Source organism: Schistocerca cancellata, chromosome 2 (assembly GCF_023864275.1).
Source record: "Schistocerca cancellata isolate TAMUIC-IGC-003103 chromosome 2, iqSchCanc2.1, whole genome shotgun sequence".
Classification (NCBI taxonomy): Eukaryota; Metazoa; Arthropoda; class Insecta; order Orthoptera; family Acrididae; genus Schistocerca; species Schistocerca cancellata.
Genome location: NC_064627.1, coordinates 1,127,867,130 through 1,127,885,690, shown reverse-complemented (window position 1 = coordinate 1,127,885,690; position 18,561 = coordinate 1,127,867,130). Strand labels below are relative to the sequence as shown.

At 44.6% G+C, this 18,561-nt stretch overlaps 1 protein-coding gene and 1 non-coding gene across 2 annotated transcripts in view; one reads left to right on the top strand and one right to left on the bottom strand.

The window, feature by feature from the left end:
• Window positions 1–18,561, top strand: part of LOC126161268 (brain-specific angiogenesis inhibitor 1-associated protein 2-like) — a 627,170-nt gene that overhangs the window by 311,626 nt on the left and 296,983 nt on the right. The window lies entirely within an intron of this gene.
• Window positions 9,472–9,546, bottom strand: Trnas-cga (transfer RNA serine (anticodon CGA)). Its single transcript has one exon. It is a non-coding gene; the product is annotated as a tRNA-Ser (tRNA).

The window sequence follows — 18,561 nt, the reverse complement described above, 5'->3', positions numbered from 1 at the left end:
TCGTTTGGTAGGAGAATCAGGGGTCAGCACGCACAGTAATAACGCTGGGGTGCCGGTTGGGTTGGCCAGTGAAAGCGGACGGGCGGGCGGCACCCGTTCGCTCACCTGCGGGAGCCCAGCCGCGCCATTACCCAACGTTTTATCAGGAAATACCGTGTGTTGTCATAATTCGCGCCGCTAATCTCACCGTTGCGCAACGTAAACATTCCGCGCTACCGCCGAGCGCGAAATGCAGCCGCCGTAATTTTCTTAATAGCCACCAAATGAAAGTGGCTCGTTTGCCGTGCTTGTCTCTGACCGTAATGCACCAGTGGAAGCGCTTCATCACTGTTCTCCATTGGGGAACACATTACTCGCGTCCGCTGCCACGGTGGTCGAGATATTTATTTATCAATTCCATTCATTTCACACGTGGAGTTTACTGCTTCCCAACACTGGTAAGGACAACTCATATGGAACCGACTAATCGTGTGAAGCAAATGTTTGTCAAATGGCTTATACAATGCTCTGACTGCCTGAATTCTTAGTCTCTTATGATCTCGATATTCATGGGACGTTAAATTATAACGTTTCTACCATCCTTATGCCTGAATTCAGTTTTTGAACGTACAGTTTGGAGACAAAAATCATGGGGTAGCGATATGAAAACGTACAGATGGCGATAGTATTGCATACAAATGGTAGTGCATTGGCGAAGCTGTCATTTGAACTCAAGTGGTTCATGGGAAAACATTTCCGACGTCATTGTGGCCGTACGATGGGAATTAACAGACTTTGAACGCGGAATGGTACGAGGGCAGTTCAATAAGTAATGCAACACATTTTTTTTCTCGGCCTATTTTGGTTGAAAAAACCGGATATTTCTTGTGGAATATTTTCAAACATTCTCGCTTCGTCTCGTATAGTTTCATTGACTTCCGACAGGTGGCAGCGCTGTACGGAGCTGTTAAAATGGCGTCTGTAACGGATGTGCGTTGCAAACAACGGGCAGTGATGGAGTTTCTTTTGGCGGAAAACCAGGGCGTCTCAGATATTCATAGGCGCTTGCAGAATGTCTACGGTGATCTGGCAGTGGACAAAAGCACGGTGAGTCGTTGGGCAAAGCGTGTGTCATCATCGCCGCAAGGTCAAGCAAGACTGTCTGATCTCCCGCGTGCGGGCCGGCCGTGCACAGCTGTGACTCCTGCAATGGCGGAGCGTGCGAACACACTCGTTCGAGATGATCGACGGATCACCATCAAACAACTCAGTGCTCAACTTGACATCTCTGTTGGTAGTGCTGTCACAATTGTTCACCAGTTGGGATATTCAAAGGTTTGTTCCCGCTGGGTCCCTCGTTGTCTAACCGAACACCATAAAGAGCAAAGGAGAACCATCTGTGCGGAATTGCTTGCTCGTCATGTGGCTGAGGGTGACAATTTCTTGTCAAAGATTGTTACAGGCGATGAAACATGGGTTCATCACTTCGAACCTGAAACAAAACGGCAATCAATGGAGTGGCGCCACACCCACTCCCCTACCAAGAAAAAGTTTAAAGCCATACCCTCAGCTGGTAAAGTCATGGTTACAGTCTTCTGGGACGCTGAAGGGGTTATTCTGTTCGATGTCCTTCCCCACGGTCAAACGATCAACACTGAAGTGTATTGTGCTACTCTTCAAAAATTGAAGAAACGACTTCAGCGTGTTCGTAGGCACAAAAATCTGAACGAACTTCTTCCTTCTTATGACAACGCAAGACCTCACACAAGTCTTCGCACCCGAGAGGAGCTCACAAAACTTCAGTGGACTGTTCTTCCTCATGCACCCTACAGCCCCGATCTCGCACCGTCGGATTTCCATATGTTTGGCCCAATGAAGGACGCAATCCGTGGGAGGCACTACGCGGATGATTGATGCAGTACGACGTTGGCTCCGACATCGACCAGTGGAATGGTACCGTGCAGGCATACAGGCCCTCATTTCAAGGTGGCGTAAGGCCGTAGCATTGAATGGAGATTACGTTGAAAAATAGTGTTGTGTAGCTAAAAGATTGGGGTGTAACCTGGTGTATTTCAATGCTGAATAAAACAACCCCTGTTTCAGAAAAAAATGTGTTGCATTACTTATTGAACTGCCCTCGTAATTGGAGCTGGATGCGTGGGTCATTCCCTTTCGAAGATCGTTAGAGAATTCAATATTCCTAGATCCACAGCGGCAAGTGTGTGCCGAGAAAACCAAAATTCAGCCATTAGCTCTCACCGCGGACAACACAGTGGCCGACTGCCTTCGCTTGACGACCGAGAGCAGCGGAGTTTGCGCAGAGTTGTCAGTGATAACAGACAAGCAACACTGCTTGAAATCACAGCAGGGATCAATATGGGTCGTACGATCGTTAGGGCAGTGCGGCGAAGTTTGGCGTTAATGAGCTGTGACAGCAGACGAACGAAGCGAGTGCCTTTGCTAACAGCATAATATCTCTTGCTGCGCCTCTCCAGGGCTCGTGAGCATATCGATTGTACCCTAGACGACGGGACAACAGTGGCCTGGTCAGATCGGCACCACTTCCAGTTGGTAATAGCTGATGAAAGGGTGCGAGTGTGGCGCAGACTCCATGACGCCATTGACCCAAGTTGTCAACAAGGCACTGCGAAAGCTCGTGGTGACTCCATAATGGTGTACTCGGTGTTTACATGGACTGGACTGGGTCATCTCATCCAACTGAATGGATCATTGATCTGGTAAGGTTACGTTCGGCTAGTTGTAGGCGATTAGCACCCAGCCATGGACTTCATGCTCCCTAACAACGACTAAATTTTTATGGACGGCAATGAGCCTTGTCACCGAGACAGTTGTTGGCGACCGGTTTGAAGAACATTCCGGAGAATTCGAGCTAATGACTGGCCCGAAATGAATCCCATCGAACATTTAAGAGGAAGTCGAGACGCAGTTCGTATACAAAATCCTGCACCGGCAACACTTTCGTAATTATGGACGGCTGTAGAGGCAACATGCCTCAATGCCTCACTAGTTCTGTAGCGGACTTCCAACGACTTGTTGAATAATGCCATGTCGACTTGCTGCACTACGATGGACAAAATGGGACCGGTCTGAAGACGGCAGTAGCCGAAACCTGTAAAAGTGAACTGTAAAAATTTTTTGACGTTTACAAATAAAAGACGAGGTCCGGCACCATTTTAGGAACTATTTCATGGTTCAAATGGCTCTGAGCACTATGGGACGTTAACATCGGAGGTCATCAGCACCCTAGAACTTAGAAATACTTAAACCTAACTAGTCTAAGGACATCACACAAATCCATGCCCGAGGCAGGATTCGTCCCTGCGACCGTAGCAGTCGCACAGTTCCGGACTGAAGCGCCTAGAACCACTCGGCCACAGAGGCCGGCAAGTACTTCATGATTTTTGTTACCTCAGTGAATATTTTCTTGTTCTTGTACACTAGAAATGCTGGCGTTTTACGTTTGAACTGTTTCTATACAGGTAATCACACGTGTAAGTAAATAGGCTGTTGGGTACTGCGGACCTATAATTTATTCCCATGCAAGGTAGGTTTGAATTTGTCGTAAAACTTTCAGGAGTAACACAGGGATGTTTTGATTCTATTCAAACAACCCGCTGCCAAAAATTCGTAGCTACCAACTTGAATTTCATTTTGCATTATCTCCAAAAGAACGTAATGATTGATAGGAATCTGTCTGGTAGAAGATCAGTTTGGGTTTCAGTGAAATATAGAAACCCATAAGCAATGGTAACATTGTAGGCCTTTTAGCTAAAAGCAAACCTGACCTTATCGGTAATGTCAGTATAAATACGACAGCGACAATGGTTACTGAAGTGAATGAATCCATCACGAAGGCTAGGAGAGTTTTGAGCAGGGATGTGAAGATAAGCAGTTGTTTGCTTTCTACTTAGACAGTGAATGGACGATATTTAGTTCCAATATTATTGACAAAGTATTATGGGCAAAGCTTAAACCGACTGGAGATCGCGCTCTGTGCTGTGTGCCAAGTTTTAATGACTGGAAAGTCCCATAATAATCAACAACAAAATTCGAAACTCTCTGACTGTTGCACTCTTGATTCAAAAAAGAACGCAGAAAATGACGATTAAAAGCTAACAGAAATTTGTGCTTATACAAGAAGAACAATTCGCGGAGGATACAACTTCCATCGTCATACCTTAGCGAAAGATCTTGCCGACAAACAGAGAAAATTCTAATCTGGTCGAAGGCTTCTATTCAATCACACATCGATGAATATGTGGCAGTGGAAGACGGCATATGGGAAGCTGAAGTTTGAAATTCTGCGTTTAGAAAAATCATCAACGCAGGAGAATCGTACAGATGTACTGTGGTGTAATTGTCGTGCAGACTACTTTATTGGGAACATAGGAAAAAATTAGCATCCCTGGTCTTCAGAAGAAACTGGAAAAGTTGATAAATAAGTCGCGAGGTAATCTCAGTTAGGTTTTTTACTTAGTTTACATTTATCACGAATATCTCGCCCTACGCAAAGTTCCAAGCGACTAGAAGAAGCGCTAGTGAAGCCAATAATAAGAAAGGTAAAAGAACGGATCCGCAGTATTTACACACCAGTATCCTTAACGTCGGTTTGCTGCAGAATTCTTGAGCAAATTCAAAGTTCAATTATAGTAAATTTCCTTGAGACAGAAAATCTTACCTCGGGCATGGGTGTGTATTTTGTCCTTAGCGTAAGTTAGTTTAAGTTAAATTAAGTAGCGCTTAAGGTTAGGGACCGATGACCTCAACAGTTTGGTCCCATAAGACCTTACCACAAATTTCCCATTTTTCCAGAAAAGCTTCTGTCCACAAAACAGTGTATTGAAAAAGCATAGCTTGTGCGGTACTCAACTTCCCATTTACTCACATGATATCCTGCTAACAATGGATGAAGGGCAGTAGGCAGATTCTGTAGTCTTAAAGTTTCGTAAAGGAGTATGTTCTCGGATATATCAGTCGGTCGAAGACATCAAGTAACGGAGATCAGTAAGTCCTCGACGGCGTAAGCTCTTGAGAGACAAGGGTATCGTCAGTTAAGTGTGACAGCACCCCTCTTGTTCCCTGTATACAAAAACTATTTGTTAGATCAGGTGCACGGGGAAGTATCGTGGTTGAGTGACCGCACGATGATGCACGATGTCATAGACTTGGGTGGCAAGTTGCCATAAACGTGGAAAAATGTAAGGTAATGCAGATGGGTAGGAAAACCAATCCCGTAATGTTCGAATACAGTACCAGTAATATTCTTCTTGACACAGCCGCGTCGATAAAATATGTAAGTGTAACGCTGCAAAGTGATACGGAATCGTACGAGCATGTAAGGACAGTAATAGGGAAGTCGAATGCTCTATGGTTAACTGGGAGAATTCTCCGGGAGTGTAGCTGACCTGTAAAGAAGACCGTTTACAGAACACTTGTGTGACCCATTCTTGAGTACTGCTGTAGTGTTTGGGATTCCCAGCAGCTCAGAGTGAAGGAAAACACCGAAGAAATTCAGACGGATGCTGTTGCATTTGTTAGCGGCAGGTTAGATCATCTCGCGAGTTTTATGGAAATATTGCGGGAACTCAAACGCGAATGTCTGGAGGGAAGAAACGCTAGTGAGAGAATTCAGAGAACTGGCATTTACGACTGACTTCATAACGATTCTATTGCTGCCGACAACGTACATTTCGCTTAAGCACCACGAAGACAAGAGAAATTACGCTTTGTATGAAGGATTGTAGAGAGTCGTTTTTTCCCTCACTTCAAAAGAGAGACACGAAAGGGAATAACTAGTTGTCGTACAATTGTTTATTTTATCCTCCATCACGGACCGTATGGTGGCTAGCGAAGTAAGTATGTAGATGTAGATATATGTGGTTTAAATAAAATTCTTCTTGCTGTTAGATCGTGTCATTGTGACTAGGGATGTCTGCAAAGACGGTAAAAGTATCGTTGCTGACGTTGAATTTAATGTTGTATGGGTATGCTCATACGGATACGGTACCATACCCAAAAATGTTCAAAATCTGAACTCAGATTACTTGTTACAGTTTCTACAGGTTCATTTCAGAACCTGATATGAGAATAAATGAAAAGCACCAGTTTGCTTTTGTTCTACTTTTTGGCTTACAAGGCCATCTTCAGACATTTACTGAGTATTATCACCAAAGAAGTTAAATGTTATCAGACAACATTGGAAGAGAAGAAACACATCTAGAGTGAAGTAGAAACATACAGTGCGTAACATCTTTGCAATGAAATGGCAAAAACTGAACAGTACAATGGAGTTGACAGGAAAACCTTTAGCACAAAATAGGAATAGCATTATGCTTTTCGTTGCTTTTCGTATACTCTTGTCAAGCACATAGCTAGTTGGCATACTAAAGTAGGTCACCGAATGAATTATTAAGTTATGTCACACATACTGGAACGTTGTGAGGGGTAGTGCGGCAGTCAGATGAATTATTCAGTCCACGCAACCGCTGATTGGTAGACATCATATGGACTATAGCAATCGTCCCGCTGCATGTACGCGGATCGATTTTTCTAACACACTTTTTTAAGGAGATAAAATATTCCAGATATCTTACAAGCGATGTCGATAAACGAAATCAATTACAAAGCAGAGGCCATTTTCGTAGAAACGTTAATGCACCAACTGTTGATTTGGAAAGGCAATTTTTAGAAAGCACTTCGAGCAAGCTAGAATACTAATACTACAACTAAAGCAAAGCACATCACAAACGACGTATTCGCGCATAGCAAACATTTCACCTATACAATATAAACGCGATCAAACCCTTACGGACAATAATTTTCTTTTGAGATGCCACACACTTGGTTTCCGCATGTATCTTTTCACAAATTTTTCCTGACAGATTATTATTTACTAACGTACGTTCACTATAAATGGAATTTCTAGCGTACGTCGTACCTTGCCACAGCAAAAATAACAAGACAGTAAAAGATTACTGGAAGACGTATAAGGACATCGTGAAACGTATCAACATGAAAGGTCGTTCTCGAAACTCGTGGATTTTAGCTTTCATGTCCAACACATCCACCACCTCACGTCCATGAGGGCTAAGCAGTGTTGCGAAATTAGGTATCGCTTTTTCGGTTATAGCTTCCCTCTTTCAAAATGATACGATTACTGTCCTCCCAACACATTAAACGTTGTCATCGTTGTTTCTATACCCTCCGCATAAAATTTTGTCTCATGAGATCAGGTCTATAAGCAAAAGTCTCAATGAGTGGTATAAAAATGAATACTTTTTACTTAGGCTAGTATTGTTCTTCAAAAAATCACTCGTTATTTTATACCAGATGTGACTACGACTGTGCCGGTTTATGGACTTCGTCGTCGACTCTTTATTTTAATTTTATTTTCCATCCTCAGAGCCAACGACGCTAAGAATTTATTCTGAAGCCAAATATTTGTAGGTAGACTGCGCCACTCTGAAGCACCTCGCAAAATGAGACGTTGGCCATCTTGAGAATTGTTCGAATTCTTTATTGAACGAGAATGTTCCACGGAAGAGATCGCTCAGTACCACAGAAGGCGCTTGTAATAGACAGAGAGCGAGGAGAGATTTGAACTCAACTTATTAACATTTATGGCTTCTTCTCCTGGATTTGAAAGAGGAGATCTCCAGAAAATTTTCCTCCGATCCAAGAACTCTGTTCGTCATTTCTATAATTACACATCACTCCAGAGGTACTTTCGCGGGCACGCCGGTGAATCTTGGACTGGAATTACGACGGACGTTAATCCAGAAGGCGCTTAGCTTCTGAGTTACACTTTTCCGATATCGGAGAGATTATTCCCGGACATTATGGCTCTGCCGAGTACCCTCAAAGCAGCGGAGGACTCCAGGTTCGCGGCAGAGCCGTAGTAATTTAATGCTGCGCCGTGAAAGCTCACGAGATCCTCACAAGAAGCGGTCCATCGTCTCTGTCCTGTGAAACATTCCGTTTCTAACTAAGAACGCAGTAACGCCCCAAGGAACTGTGACTACTGCCAACGCAGATAAACTACTGCTGATCGCGAAGATCTTCATGTAATTTGTGGAAGACGATCGCAATTACCGCAGCGTAATATTTCCTGTTAGATATTCTTGTCTATAACAGCGCGTTGATAAAATAATTCGCGCAACTAATCTAAAAGGGTTAGAACTTTAATACTGGCAACTATTTATAAAAAAAAATAGATACATTCAAAATGGTTCAAATGACTCTGAGCACTATGGGACTTAATATCTAAGGTCATCAGTCCCCTAGAACTTAGAACTACTTAAACCTAACTAACCTAAGGACATCACACACATCCACGCCCGATTCAGGACTCGAACGTAGGACCGTAGCGAATAGATACGTGTTTCAAAGTTTTACTGACCCTCAAAGTAGTCACCAGCATTGTGTATAACCCGTTGCCAGCGATGTGGATGTTGTAGGATACTCTTAGCAGTGCCAGTTGTGTTGACAGTTCGAGCCGCGCGTTCTATTGCCCGACGAATTTGTAGCAGTTCTGAAGCGAATGGCGTGAAGTGTTTCCTTCAGTTTAGACATCGAGTTGAAGTCACGAGGGCTTAAGTCTGGGGAGTGCAGTTGGTGGTATAGCACTTAGCAGCCCCATCATACAAACATATCAGTAACAGCTTGCACTGTACGTGCTTGAGCATTGTCCTGCAAAATGATTGCCAGGTCATCCAGAAAGTGTCATCACTTCTTCCTCTAAGCTGGTCGTACGTTGTGTTCCCAAAATAAACAGCATAGAGAATATTAGAATAAAGAGAAGGCAGCGAATTCGGGAAGAACACAAACCAACTGTTGACTTTGTCTTCGAATCCTACTTCCATTCTAATGGTTATCATCACTGCATGACATATTCGTTTTCCATTTAGTGTGGAATGGGCTCCCTTGCAGTCCTGTACTTGGATCTTTAACCATCCTGTTGCACATCCTTGTCTGACGTCAAACTCCACCACACTAATTCTGCTTCTCCATGATAATTATTCCAGACAATATCTACATCTACATACATGCTCCATAAGCCACCGTACAGTGCGTGACGGATGGTATCTTGTACCGCTGCTAAATATTTCCTTCCAGGGAGTCTCCTGCGAATTCCTGTGTAAGACTTGCACTTTGATCGAAGTTACCGGTAACAAATCTGGCAGCCTGCTTCTGGACAGTCTCACAGTCCCTTTAATCCAGCCTGGGAGGGATCCCAGACACTTGAGAAGCACTCGACAATGGGTCGCACTAATGTACTTCACGCGGCTTTCTTTACAGAGAACTTTCCCAAAATCCTACCAATAAACGAAAATCGCCCATTCGCCTTTTACTATTACCTTCCTTACGTGCTCGTTCCATGTCATATCGCATTGTAACGTTACGCCTAGGTGTTTAATCGACGTGGCTGTGTAAAGCAACTCATTACTAAAACTTCCTGGCAGATTAAAACTGTGTGCTGGACCGAGACTCGAACTCGGGACCTTTGCCTTTCGCGGGCAAGTGCTCTACCAACTGAGCTACCCAGGCACACTCCGCTGCAGAGTGAAAATCTCATTCTGAACTCATTACTAATATTGTATTCGAACATTACTGGACTGTTTTCCCTACTTACCTGCATTCACTTACGTTTTTCCTATATTTAGAGTACGTTGTCACACTTTAGACCAACCAGAAATTTAGTCTAAGTCATCCTGTATCCTCCTACAGTGATTCAACTAGAACACCTTCCCGTACACCAAATCATCATCCGTAAACAGCTGCTCACCCTGTGCTTCAGACCATTTATGAATGCAGAGAATAGTAGCTGTCCTGCCACACTTCCCTGTGGCATTCCTGACGATACCCTTATCTCTGATGAGCAGTCGCCGTTGACGACACCGTATTGGGTTCCATTAGTTAAATCTTCGAATGACTCCCGTATCTGGGAACCTACTCCGTATGATTGTATTGTCGTTAGCATCCTGCACTGCCGTACCGCGTCCAACACTTTTCGGAAAAGCCAGTCGTCAGAGGCACAAGCACTAGAGCCCTGACTTGGGCGCCGAACGCGCTATTTCGGAGGGGATTACGTCGACAGTCAAGAAAGAAGGAATGGGTTAAGACTTATAACGATATGTTTACGTAATGTGTGTACATAAACATACAGTTATAAATGTCCCCGTTCGTAGTCGCTAATTATAACAATATGTTACTTTTGTGCTGTAACATATAGCTATAATCAGCGGTGGAAACATATTTGCGAATGCCGACTGTGTGCGGCTGTTTCTTGTTGGATCGTCTGATCAGTCGGAAGTTGCATTGCAGAGGAGAGAAAATGCCTATTCAAAATATAAGTATTTTGGATAGCTCAACATGAATTTCCTAAGGGACCGTAGTTTATCATGCATTTACCAGTAGAATATGGCGTGGAGAAAATGTTTCGCCGCATGCAACTTCCGTCCGAACTCGACGAAAGAATTCGTGACTGTGAACTCTCTATTTGGCAGAAACATATAGAAAATTAAATAATTTCATCAAGAAGTGAGACATAGATTCTATAGTAAATGAATAGTCCATACACCAGTTCCATTTAACTCTGAATTTATGGCAATTAATAGACGAACTTACACTGCAATGAAGGATTTAACATGGATGCCGTTTTGACTGGCACTTCTCTTAATGAAAACACTTCCTTTGACGTTTTCACATACACGTCGCACAATAAGTCTACTGCTAGGAACTTTTAGTATTACACATTTACTTTACACTAGAACAATATTATTTTTAACAATAATAATACGGCGGCAAGAAATGCGCGCCCGACACAAGTTACAGGAGACAAGAGAAGAATGAGTAACTGTTCATCGAGAATATCTCGTACCTCCAAAAAAAAAAAAAATGTGTAAAAGTGTTCTTCTTCTGTCCGTTTTTCGCGCCGCGGTTTTCAAAGTCAATAACTCACTGCATCTCTGACGGCGCTTCGACAATAAACAAGTTACGTCACAGGTCGTTCACCTTTTACATTCTCGCAACATTATTTGCTAACTGTAGCTGTTGCCGAGCGACTGCTCGATTAGTGAATGATTTAAAATGATAAGGCAATCACATAATGTTACAACTTCCAGGTCGTCGGTACGAAGTCATGGAAAATGAACGATGGAAGCTGACGGCTGTCAGTGAGTCGGCACACAAAGAATGAGGCAAGATAAACACATTGCGCCGACTTTGCATCTGCTGCACGTACCCTCATGCAAAACTGCCTGTGAGGTAGTGAGATGAAACTACTAACTGCTCTCCCCATTCCACCCAACCTTCTTGCCTAGCTACTGAGTCGTGTCTATGTTCAGTCAAATCAGCCCTGAGATTTATATTTGTGTTGATGATATCACAATAAATGTGAACGTATCCGTGTTTTAATCTTCAAACTAATTGGTTTCACTACAGCAGGTAGGACGGGTGCTGTGTGTCCCTGTGGCATAGATGATGTATAATAGTCTTTAAAATTTCTGTGTAGTTAGTTTATGATCATGAGTGGAAAAGAGAAAATGAGAAGAAAGCCTGTACGGAAGCAAAAACCATAAATCCCAGTATGGAGACGTAGAACGTTTGTAGCAAGTGTGTTCGAGCTCAGTGGACAGATTGTGTCGCTAACAACTAGTTACGCGGCGTTTGATAAGCGGGCCAGGCTAGGCGTGGTTTTATTGAAGCTAGTAAATTACATTTTTTTCCGTGAAAAATTGAAACTGGGTGTTTTTTGGTGTTACTTTTGACCTATTGACTTTGAACCATTACCTCCTTTTGTAGTTATGCAGAATGAAGGAGAAGGTTGCCAGAAACCTGCTTGGGGCGATTCATTGACCTACCGGTGTAGGTTTCCGATTACAGTGGTCGGATCTAGGAATCTTTCTGAATAGATGCCTACAGGATAGTAATCACTGAAAATCGTAAATTCAGTTAGTCCATTTCAAGTCACATAAATAGTGCAAAGACTGGTTTCAGCTTCTTATCATTAGAACTTTTGAATTTGTTGCTTAGTAACTAGACAGTTGTGCAGCCCAAAAGAGACCTGAGTTAACGAGTTACATGGTATTTCTCTCAGAACATCCGACGACAAGTCTAAAGCAGGTATTGCACCATTAATGTGAGCGAAGCCTCAAAAGTAAAATAAAATATTTTCGCTGTAGGACGATCAGCGTGATCATCTTGAGCACTTTGCCTAGCCTCCAATAATCATTTTGGTACGCTGTCAAATTTACTCGTGTATCGAGGGGACAAAACAAATCTGATGACCCTTAGGAAGGCAATCATGTAAATTCATCTTTGACTTCTGAACAACATTTATAGATAAGAAGGTAGGAGGTGAGGTACTGGTGGAAATAAAGCTGTGAGGGTGGGTCGTGATTCTACATCTACATCTGCATTGTTACTCAACAATCCACACTTAAGTGCCTGGCAGAAGGTTCATCGAACCATTCTCAGATTACTTCTCTACCATTCCACTCTCGAATGGCGCGTGCGAAAAAAGAGCTCCTAAATCTTTCCGTTCGATCTCTGATTTCTCTTATTTTAATATGATGATCATTTATACCTACGTAGGTGGGTATCAATAAAATATTTTCGAATTCGGAAGAGAAAGTTGGTGATTGAAATTTCGTAAATAGATCTCGCTGCAAAGGAAACAGCCTTTGTTTCAGTGACTGCCACCCCAATTCGCGTATCATATCAGTGACACTCTCACCTCTATTGCGCGATAACACGAAACGAGCTGCCCTTATTTGCACTTTTTCGATGTCCTCCATCTATCCTACCTGGTAAGGATCCCACACCTCGCAGCAATATTCCAGCAGAGGACGGACAAGTGTAATGTAGGCTACTTCTTTCGTGGGTTTGTCGCATCTTCTAAGTGTTCTGCTAACAAAGCGCAGTCTTTGTTTCGCCTTCCCCACAATATTATCTATGTGGTCTTTTCAATTTAAGTTTCTTGTAATTGTAATTCCTAGGTATTTAGTAGAATTGACAGCCCTTAGATTTGTGCGATTTATCGTGTACCCAAAATTTATCGTATTTCTTATAGTACCCATGTGGATGACTTCGCACTTTTCTTTGTTTAGTGCCAATTGCCACTTTTCTCACCATGCAGAAATTCTCTCTAGACCATTTTGTAATTCGAATTGATCGTCTGATGATTTTACTAGACTGTAAATTACAGCATCATCTGCAAACAATCTAAGGGGGCTGCTCAGATTATCACCTTGATCATTTATGTGAATCAGGAAAAGCAGAGCGCCTATGACACTACCTTGCGGAACGCCAGATATCACTTCTGTTCTGCTCGATGATTTACCGTCTCTCACTACGAACTGTGACCTCTCTGAGAGAAAGTAATGAATCCAGTCACACAACTGAGACGATGCTCCATATTCACGCAATTTGATTAATAGTCGTTTGTGAGGAACGGTATCAAAAGCCTTCTGGAAATCTCGAAATATGGAATCGATCTGAGATCCCTTGTCGACAGCACTCATTACTTCATGGGAATAAAGAGCTAGCTGTGCTGCACAAGAACGATATTTTCTGACTCCGTGTTGGTTATGTATCAATAAGCCATTTTCTTCGAGGTGATTCATAATGTTCGAGTACAGCACATGCTCCAAAATCCTACTGCAAATTGAGGTCAGTGATATTGGTCTGTAATTCAATGGGTTCCTCCTATTTCCTTTCTTGAATGTTGGTGTGGCCTGTGCTACTTTCGAGTCTTTAGGAACAGACCTTTCGTCAAGTGAGCGGTTGTATATGATTGCTAAGAAAGGCGCTATTGTGTCTGCATACTCTGAAAGGAACCCGACTGGTATACCATCTGGACCGGAAGACTTGCCCTTCGTAAGTGATTTGAGTTGTTTCGCAACACCTAAGATATCTACTTTTATGTCACTCATGCTAACAGCTGTTCTGGTTTAGAATTATGGAATATTTACTTCATCTTCTTTCGTGAAAGAATTACGTACTTCGATAGCTCGTGAAAACCAAAGGCAAAGGTCCCAGGTTCGAGTCTCGGTGCAGCACACAATTTTAATCTGCGGAAAGCCTTGGAATAATACTTGGTATATTCAGTCTCAGTCTCCAAGAGCGCAAGGATTCCGGCGCACGGAGATATCGCGAGAATCCACGAAGCCTTCGATGAAGAGACAATGGTGTCGAGCGGTACCTTTAAGCGTCTAACTGTTTGCCACCACGCCAGTGAACTCCTGACGAAGATCGCGGCGGTTTATCTGAGCTTTTGAGATGCAGGAACATTTTACAGCCTATGGTGAATTCATGTGGGAGGAGTGGAGAAGGAAATTCAGTCCTTCTTCGGAGTTTACTGGTTGGACGATGTGTCTCGCCTGATGCTGACGTGGTGTATCGGCCAGCAGACCGTGCACGGCCATGCACAGGTGTATCGGCCAGCAGACCGTGCACGGCCATGCACAGGTGGTCGCGGTGGGACGCTCAGTGTTCCGTACCGACGGTGTGCGGCTGCCGGCTGCTTGTGACCTTTCGCTCCGTGGGCGGTGCCGACCTCGCTCTACGCGCCGTTCGCCATTGTGTGCAGGAATGCCCGCCCCGTCTCTCGCAGGTGCCACTTGGCGGGTCCAAACACCCATTGGCGCTCACACAAAAATGTGACACATGGTATCATGCTCGTCCCGAGATGCACGGAGGCATCACCGCGTAGATCTCCCACATTACCCTGTTACACAGATAAAACAGGCTATTAAACTTCGTTGAAATCCGTCTTTGCAACTACTAAAAATGGGTATTTACTTCACGATAGGTGTAGCGTTTCAGTCACTTAAAACATCGTCAGTGGTATGAAATGAAATTCATTTACATTTTGGGCTTCCCTGTAGATAATCAAACACGATTTACTTACAGCTTTGTTGGCTGTGGCGTAAAGCTTTGTGTCGTGCAGTTATGAAGGATACACGTGTGGTCCTTCGGCTCCTAAGTCCCATATTGATGACGTTTCGTTGACTGGTTCGCACGCTGACACTTGTTGATGGCCCAGCATTGGCTCTGAGCACTATGGGACTTAACTACTGAGGTCATCAGTCCTCTAGAACTTAGAACTACTTAAACCTAGCTAACCTAAGGACATCACACACATCCATGCCAGAGGCAGGATTCGAAACTGCGACCGTAGCGGTCTCGCGGTTCCAGACTGTAGCGCCTAGAACCGCTCGGCCACCCGGCCGGCGGCCCAGCACTGAAATTTGCAGCAATTTGCGAAAGGGTTGCATTTCTGTCAATTTGAACGATTCCTTTCTGTCGTCGTTGATACCTTTCTTGCAGGATCTCTTTCCAGCCGCACCGATGTCGGCGAATTGATGTTTTGCCGGATTCTTTATATTCACGGTGCATCCGTTAAATGGTCGTACGGGAAAATCCACACCACGTCACTAGCTCGGGAATGCTTTGTCACATCGTTCGTGCGCCGACTATAACACCACGTTCAGACTCTCTTAAACCTTGATAACCTGCCATTGTAGCAGCAGTAACCGACTGAACAACTGCGCCAGACACTTGTTGTCTTGTATAGGCGTTGCCAGCCGCAGCGCCGTATTGTGCCTGTTTACATGTCTCCACAATCGAAGACACATGCCTATACCAGTATCTTTGTGTAAGTGTGTGTGTGTGTGTGTGTGTGTGTGTGTGTGTGTCTGTGTATGTTTCTTCACCTCTCTTAAACCACTGGACCGATTTCTACTAGTCCGTTGTACATAACCTTTACTGTAGGGCAACAATCGCTGTCGGGGTGAGGAACACCTACCTACACTCCTGGAAATTGAAATAAGAACACCGTGAATTCATTGTCCCAGGAAGGGGAAACTTTATTGACACATTCCTGGGGTCAGATACATCACATGATCACACTGACAGAACCACAGGCACATACACACAGGCAACAGAGCATGCACAATGTCGGCACTAGTACAGTGTATATCCACCTTTCGCAGCAATGCAGGCTGCTATTCTCCCATGGAGACCATCGTAGAGATGCTGGTTGTTGTCCTGTGGAACGGCTTGCCATGCCATTTCCACCTGGCGCCTCAGTTCGACCAGCGTTCGTGCTGGACGTGCAGACCGCGTGAGACGACGCTTCATCCAGTCCCAAACATGCTCAATGGGGGACAGATCCGGAGATCTTGCTGGCCAGGGTAGTTGACTTACACTTTCTAGAGCACGTTGGGTGGCACGGGATACATGCGGACGTGCATTGTCCTGTTGGAACAGCAAGTTCCCTTGCCGGTCTAGGAATGGTAGAACGATGGGTTCGATGACGGTTTGGATGTACCGTGCACTATTCAGTGTCCCCTCGACGATCACCAGTGGTGTACGGCCAGTGTAGGAGATCGCTCCCCACACCATGATGCCGGGTGTTGGCCCTCTGTGCCTCGGTCGTATGCAGTCCTGATCGTGGCGCTCACCTGCACGGCGCCAAACACGCATACGACCATCATTGGCACCAAGGCAGAAGCGACTCTCATCGCTGAAGACGACACGTCTCCATTCGTCCCTCCATTCACGCCTGTCGCGACACCACTGGAGGCGGGCTGCACGATGTTGGGGCGTGAGCGGAAGACGGCCTAACGGTGTGCGGGACCGTAGCCCGGCTTCATGGTGACGGTTGCGAATGGTCCTCGCCGATACCCCAGGAGCAACAGTGTCCCTAATTTGCTGGGAAGTGGCGGTGCGGTCCCCTACGGCACTGCGTAGGATCCTACGGTCTTGGCGTGCATCCGTGCGTCGCTGCGGTCCGGTCCCAGGTCGACGGGCACGTGCACCTTCCGCCGACCACTGGCGACAACATCGATGTACTGTGGAGACCTCACGCCCCACGTGTTGAGCAATTCGGCGGTACGTCCACCCGGCCTCCCGCATGCCCACTATACGCCCTCGCTCAAAGTCCGTCAACTGCACATACGGTTCACGTCCACGCTGTCGCGGCATGCTACCAGTGTTAAAGACTGCGATGGAGCTCCGTATGCCACGGCAAACTGGCTGACACTGACGGCGGCGGTGCACAAATGCTGCGCAGCTAGCGCCATTCGACGGCCAACACCGCGGTTCCTGGTGTGTCCGCTGTGCCGTGCGTGTGATCATTGCTCTCGCAGTGCCCGGAGCAAGTATGGTGGGTCTGACACACAGGTGTCAATGTGTTTTTTTTCCATTTCCAGGAGTGTATAATGGTTCGGCAGACATGACGCCATGAACAAGGAGAAGCGTGAAAGACAGCCGCATCATGCATCATGTTTAAATGTATTAGTTCTGTGCTACTTACTACCTGTACTTACAATGCATTTCGCAGGCAGTATCCACATATGCCGCTAAATGCACCTACTGAATTATATCATTGTACGAGACGTGGTTTAAGCGATATCAAGTCATAAACACTGAGATCCGTGATAAAATGCTACATCGTGCATAAAGTTTTAATACATTTATTCTTTACTGCTAAGACACTATTACAATTGAGTCAAGGAAATCCCTGACACGTAGCAGAGCTTTTGAAAGCTTACGTGAATGCAAAAGGCTGTAGGCGTAAACAATAGCCCTCTTCAGAGTTATGAAGAGGGGTTGCCATAGAGACGTGTACAAAACCACACTGTACACTCGCGAAGCAGGTGCAACCAGCCCACAGAAAATGTTTCATAATTTCAAAGATGGTTTCACGAATATATGGAAATGAATTTTTTCAGTATTACATAAGAAATACAGTTCACTTTTTGTTTTTGTTTCTAATAGAAAATTGGCAAAATTGATGTCCGGTCTGTGCCGTGCTTGTCAGCTAGTTTTCCAATAAGCGCGGTATGACGAGGATGGCGGCGGTAACACGTGTTTGTTCCGGACCTAAGCGCTGTCCATCGGCTACACTATGATGCATCCATGGTAAGGCATGCGCTGACCCGCTAGACGTCTCGTTTCCTTGTCTAAATCTCATAACTCATTGGTTATGTATGTATCTTTTCTTAATTGGTTCCCTCTAACTATTACATGTATTCTTCTGCATAGGCTGGTCGCTCTTCACAATTATTTACTTCTGTAATTTACGTATTAATTTTCGGGGGATAGGTTGTTGGAGCCACTTGTAGTGCGGAAATGTGGATTCTTCCCCATTCGCAAATTGTGAAAGATGTATCATTTTTAACACTTTATTGGAAACAGTACACAAATCTTAATTCCGTTTACAATGTCTCAGTTACGTCTGTAGCTCCTCCGTCAGTAATTTTAAGCACACTCCAACTGATACATCAGTTTTGCATTAACGAGATCCGATGCTAAGCTGAATGTGACAGGCAGCTTTACAGGATATCTGTGAATCATTTGTGAAAAAATGGTTCAAATGGCTCTGAGCACTCTGGGACTTAACATCTGAGGTCATCAGTCCCCTAGAACTTAGAACTACTTAAACCTAACTAACCTATCACACACATCCGTGGCCGAGGCAGGATTCGAAACTGCGACCGTAGCGGTTGCGCGGTTCCTGACTGAAGCGCCTAGAACCGCTCGGCCACTGTGCCC